Source organism: Vulpes vulpes, chromosome X, assembly GCF_048418805.1.
Source record: "Vulpes vulpes isolate BD-2025 chromosome X, VulVul3, whole genome shotgun sequence".
Lineage (NCBI taxonomy): Eukaryota > Metazoa > Chordata > Mammalia > Carnivora > Canidae > Vulpes > Vulpes vulpes.
In genome coordinates, this window is record NC_132796.1 from 91,794,893 (window position 1) to 91,800,892 (window position 6,000).

The following is a 6,000-nucleotide window of genomic DNA, read 5'->3' on the forward strand; positions in this document are numbered from 1 at the left end:
AAGCCACACAGAACATCGCTTATCCTCTGTCTTAGGTAAACAGTCCCTTGTCACAGGCTCTGCAATCAGAATTACACTCCACAGATTAGTTGCCCTGAATATCTCTATATGAATGCTACTAAGACTTCCTAGTATACTTGCATCCTAAGTGATCAATGCCTTGAGTTAGACTTCACGCAACATCCGTGACGTCTTAGTACAATGCACAGTAGTGAAGGAACCTAATTTAACCTCATTGCGAAGCATTTGCATCAGGTGAGAGAAGTGAAACAGACTTGTTGCCTAAAGCCAGTCAAACCGAGTGCGGCCCCAGAGATGCCAGTTTGAGAAAACATTCATGGTTCTCGTCCCACATAGATGGAACCATAAGAAACTTTGCAATTCCTAAGAGAAAGCCCGTTCAAATGGAAGTTTCCCCCTTGCCTTTGCAGATCCCATCCCACTGGCGGCATGTGATGAGAGGAATCACCGAAAACGTGGCTGCTTCAAGGATCCTGAGCCAGATTTCACTTTCCTTGGTGTCGGGCATGACACGAATATTGCTGATGGTGCAATGACCTTTCAATAGGAAAAACTGATTTTTTTTTCCTTCAGTGCCTTATGGAACACTCTGAGACTCGCGACAATGCAAACCATCATTGAAATTTTTTGCTTTGCTTGAAAAAAATTAAAATAAAACCAACAAAAAAATGGACATGCAAGATTCCAGTATGCGAAAAAAAATCTTATTAAAAAAAAGTCAATTGAACAAAAGCCATTCTTTGATACCACTGCTCAGTATATGAACACCATGTTCTTTAATACACACACACGCACACGCACACACGCACGCACACGCACACACACACATGCACACACAAATTTAAAATTCCAGTTCAGCAAATAGGCCCATCTCAGCTAAAATAATTAATTCCTCCTGATTTAAAAAAAAAAAATCTCTGACTCCCTGTGTTTGGGAAGACAGACTGGCATTTCTTCTAGGATCTGCTGACCAGATGTTTTTGGTAGTTCCTGTTGGTAGTGATGTTCTGTGCACCCTATTTCCTTTCCACGTTGCTGAAATGTGTATATCTTTAGAATGTAAATGCGACACTTAAGAAAATTCAAACACTTTGGAAAAGGGACTAAACCGTGACTTCTCTGTGTTCTGGAAATGGTTTTGTGAAAATGCTTTGATAACTTCCCACTCGGTGAGGGGATGAACAGAGCTTTCGAAATTGACTTTTGTGTGTAGCAAGGGACGGCGCACTATCCGGCATACCTCTCGGTGCTTTCCCAAAACGGATCCCGGGGCTTTCCAAGAAGCCTAGAATTGCAGCTCACAGATCTGTTTTTCTTGCTTCAGTGTGCATTTTCAGTCAATATAGTTGAGTATTTAGCATTGAGGTGAGGGAAATGCTGCCTACACTCCCCAATGTGTTTAGAAGATCTTTCTCGGAAACAACACTGTGTTTAGCTCTGCTTTCTCCGCTAAGTATGCCTTTCAAGTGTACACCTCGGAGACAGGACCGCGTCGCAAGGCAGGCCAGTGGGTTCAGACCCCAGTTCTCAGTGTGACTTTACTCTTGCTAGGTCTGTCTTCCCAGCTGTCGCCTGTTACTGCCCATGGCTCTGCGTCAGACTGCATGTGTCCTTTTCTAGTTTGCAAAGACTAAAATGCATTCCCAAACCTACTGCTAAACCGAGGGCCTCAGCATCACTCCTAGGTCCTTGCTTGGGGCAGCCTCTCTCCTGGCTCTCTCGGAAGATCGCTCCACTGCTCCACAGGCTATCAAGTCACTAATTGCGTACCTGCCGTTGGCATTATCAGAACAGTCAGAGGAAATAGTCTCCGCTCACTAATTACCTCCTATATAATGACGTATGCTTTCTGTAGTTCAGTAGTTTGCTCTCATCAGTGACGTGCATTGGGAAGTTTCCAGACTGTAAAAACTAGGAGCTCGAATTCATTTCCCAAGTGTGACCTTTAGATGCTTAGCCGACTTGCTGCCCATTTGCTCTTGTCTTCAGCAAAGGAAGGAAGAAGTCTCGTTCCAATGAAACGTTTCCAGAAAAGTGTAATATAAACTTTCATTCCAAAAATTGTGTCGTAAGCGAATAACTCACCTGTCAAATTTTAAATGGTATTGAACAAACAAAAAGAAAGCTGTTGTGTTTTTGTTTTGTTTTGTTTTCATGAAACTGTGATTTTCAACTTCTGAATGCTATGATGTCCAGAGCAGGAAGCAAACGCCGTGCAAATGTGAAGTTCTATAAAACAAATCAACCGACCTACACACAAATGTTTTCATAGGCACTGTATAAAGAGAAATATATGTTTATTGACTCAAATCAGTTTTTCAGAGGAAACTTCACTGGGAATGAAGAGGCGGGTAAATTGGTTTGTTATTTTTTAAAAACCTGCATGTTTAAAAAAAAAAACATTGATTGCTTCAAATTTCTGCTACTAACTTCAAGCTATGGGAGTTTGGCAGTAGTCACTTGAGGATTTTTTTTCCAATTCTTTTCTTTTTGTTGTTAAAGCTGTACTTCAGTGAACAGAAAAATTGCCAAGCAAACTAATGGCTGTAAAAGCGTAAATTGCATGTGTGGGCATAAATTACGGAGCCTCATTGCCATGAGGTATTGTACAAAGTTTTAATACATTTTGTAAATAAAATTGTAAAGAAAGAATTCCATTTCTGTGCTTTGACTCTTTAAAATTTACTTGGATGCAGGTGCCAAGAAGTTATTGTTCACTAATTTACTTCCCATCAGAAGCTTTGCCAATGACGTCACAGTCACCTTGCTGGTGATTCTCATAAAGGATTACACCATGCCCGACCAACACTCAGCTGCAACCACACGCAAGCTCAGAGCCCTTGTCCTAAATAGAAGTGTGCCATCGAGACCTTAGGTTAGGTTTGCCAGGATCTCCAACAGTGAGACGGTGCCCATAAACAGCAAGAAGCAGGACTTCAGTTGATAGGGAAAGTTTAACTCCAAAGCCTTCCATTTCCATTCTTTGTCTCCTCCACCCTTTGAGACCCTCTCCCCAGGGGCTTTGACCCTAACCTTGGTTTCCCATCCTCCTATTTCCAGATCTGACCTCCCAGCAAAGTGTCCAAACTAAGGATCGATGTTCTTCAATAACACTCCCAACTGCCTGCCCCACATCACCACAAAGTATGTGTCTTAGTAGTCTTAGTTAAGTAGCTAAGTTTTGTTCTGCTGTCTAAATTCCTAATAGTAACTTCATGTTCTATTAGAAAAACTTTCATTCCACCTGGGGTCACTGATCTAGTGTGCAGAGAAAAATAATGAAATCAGGACTGTACTGATTTTATGTTTCTGAGGGAGAAACGAAAGGCCACTGATCTAATCTGATTTGTAGATTGTGAACATGAAATACAGTTTTATCCAATACATAAAGCAAGTGTTTAAATATAGGCCAGTTTTATATCCTGATCACCATAGAAAACAGAGGATAATGACAGGAGGGAAGGAAAGGATTGTTTGCAGCTGAGCCAGGAAAGAAGAAAAGGGCAGTTGAGATGGTAGAGAGAGAAAAGAAGGAAGCTATCTGGGGTCACAGAGTTTCAAACAGGGAGCACAAGGCCTTGGAGACAAAGAAAACTCAGAGTGGGAAAGGAAAACTCTCAGAAGATTCTGAAGTGCAGGCTGATGGAAACACACTGAGGTTAATTTGGCCCACATGCCTCTGCAGATTACTCCCATCTTCACTGTCCCCGGAAATGCTGTCAGATGGGCTGGCCAAACATCATGCTTTATTTATTACTCTTCAGCTGCTTTCCTTGTCTTCAATTAGGACACCTACAGCAGTCCCACCAGTAGAGAACTGATTCTCTAGGGAGGAGATTCAGTGACCAGATTAGAGTGGTGCTTCCCTAGGTGACTGATAAAATCGGTTCAAGCACCAAATGATGCCCCTGGATCTTCCAAAATAACGAGAACTTCCAATTCCTTACCCCGAAGGAAAAGCCACTCTCAGGTGTTGTGGCAGACGATGATAGAGTTCAATTTAGGTTCAGGTGGAGTTTGGGTTGTTTTTTTTCTCCTTGATGGGAGGGAGAAGCAAAAGGAATATGTGTAGTCTTTCTCAAATCAGACTGCAGGTAGCTATATATCTTGCTTACACATTGGGTCAGACTTGCCAACCAGGTCTGCAAAGAGGTCTTGAGCATCAAATGTCACACACACACACACACACACACACACACACACACACACACCCCTCCATGCACAAAAGGAAAATGTCCCTTGGTCCCCACATTGGTTTCCTTGCCTGTCAATAACCACATCCCATCACACTGTATAGTAAAATCTTCAAATGGGAAGGGCAATATACTCAAGGAAACCTAGGTAGGCTCAGGCAAGAACTGTGCTGCAAATTGGGTGGGGAGAGAGGGTTGGCTGTGACCTGGGGAGATGAACCTAGAGGAGAACACATTGAGAAGCAAGAAGAAGTACCATTATTCCTCAGAATGCAGACTATGTGAAGCAGAAGAGTGAGTAACAAGCTGTCGTGGAAGGGCCATATGCCAGTTATACCACTAAAACCTACCATCAGTTAGAGCCAGAGCCAGCTATTCAGCTACTCTGTCCCCTACCACTCCCCTCTTATCCTCACCCTGTTGGACTGGGCTTTGAGGTACCAGTTTATTACCAGATCACTTTCCAGATATGACACTCAGTAGCAATATATCTGCATTCAATTGTGGACACACACAGAACTTGGCATCCCAACAGGACATGGGCCACTGGAGAGACTTACCATTTTGACCCCTATCATCTCTGGACTGAAAGCAAGGCAAGGTCTTGGAAGAGTGAAGAATGGCACTGAGAATTAATGAAATTTGCCTCTAGAACTGAAAGCCAAAGAATGAGGTGCTAGGAGACTTCTCGTACATCTAAGACTAAAGTCATAGACAAGACATTCATATTCAGTGAAGACACAGGACACACTTTTGGGCGTTCTCAAAAGGTTCCCCGCGAGGCTTTTTGTCACTGTTGTCAGGAGAGGATGGAAGGAGGTATTAGGGAGGGTCTGCCATTCTCTCAAACCTACTGCCATTTCCTTAGCATCCTCAAAACTGAGCGTTCACAAACTCATTTGAGTGGGCAATATGCCCAAGCTCTTTGGCAGTCATTGTCCTTGTAGCAAACTTGGCTCCTGCCCTCAGGGGGCCTGCAGGCTTGGTGGCAAGGTAGATGATGAGTCTATATCCATTCATGCTCAGTGCTTTGCTCAGGGAAATAACTATAAGGAGCCCAACATGAAGACTTTCCTTCTGCCTCTTCATTTGAATGTATGCTTCCTAATGTAATTGGGTGGAACCTGACTGATTTCTAATACAATCAGGTGGAATTTTTGTGCCTCCAAAGCTGTGGACCTTTTCAACTAAGTCACACCTGGCCCTTGTAGGCCCCTAGCTGGGGAGAACCTCAGAATGACTATTTTTCTGCCACCCTCGGAGCAGGAGATATTTGTTTATTTATTGCCCCATAATGCCCTCACTATAAAAGTATAAAAGAACTGAGGTTCCTAGGTGGCTCAGTTGGTTAAGCAAGCAACTTGATTTTGGCTCAGGTCATGATCTCAGGATTTTGAGATTAAGCCCTGCATCGAGCACCACACTCAGCATAGAGTCTGCTTAAGATTTTCTCCCTCTCCCTCTGCCCCCATCTCTTTCTCTCTCTCTCTTTCTCTCTCTCTCTCTGTCAAAAAATACAAAAAAAATTAAAATTAAAATTAAAAAGAACCTGCAATGTCAGCCTAAGGAATAATCTTCTCCCCATGTTAGTAGATTTGGCAAAATTGGCCTTTTAGTGGTTTCACTGAGTTTCAATCCTGTAGCAAAATGGTTGATTTAAATTTTTCCTAATAAATATTCATTAAGCCTTAACAAGTCAAAGCTCTAGCAATAGCTCACAAGAAGCTTGAATGTAAGCCAATGGGGGAAACAATTTCACAAATATTTCCAAACAACATTGCCATCT

General features: G+C 42.6%; 1 protein-coding gene across 13 annotated transcripts in view; it reads left to right on the top strand.

Annotated features, from left to right (window-relative positions):
• Positions 1-2,673, top strand: part of GRIA3 (glutamate ionotropic receptor AMPA type subunit 3) — a 281,453-nt gene extending 278,780 nt beyond the window's left edge. For all 13 annotated transcript variants that reach the window (XR_011998189.1, XR_003237942.2, XM_072743736.1 and 10 more), the window contains one exon: positions 432-2,673. The gene's annotated coding sequence lies outside the window, so the exon portion shown is untranslated. The remainder of the gene's footprint in view (positions 1-431) is intronic.
• The last annotated feature ends 3,327 nt before the right edge of the window (positions 2,674-6,000 follow it).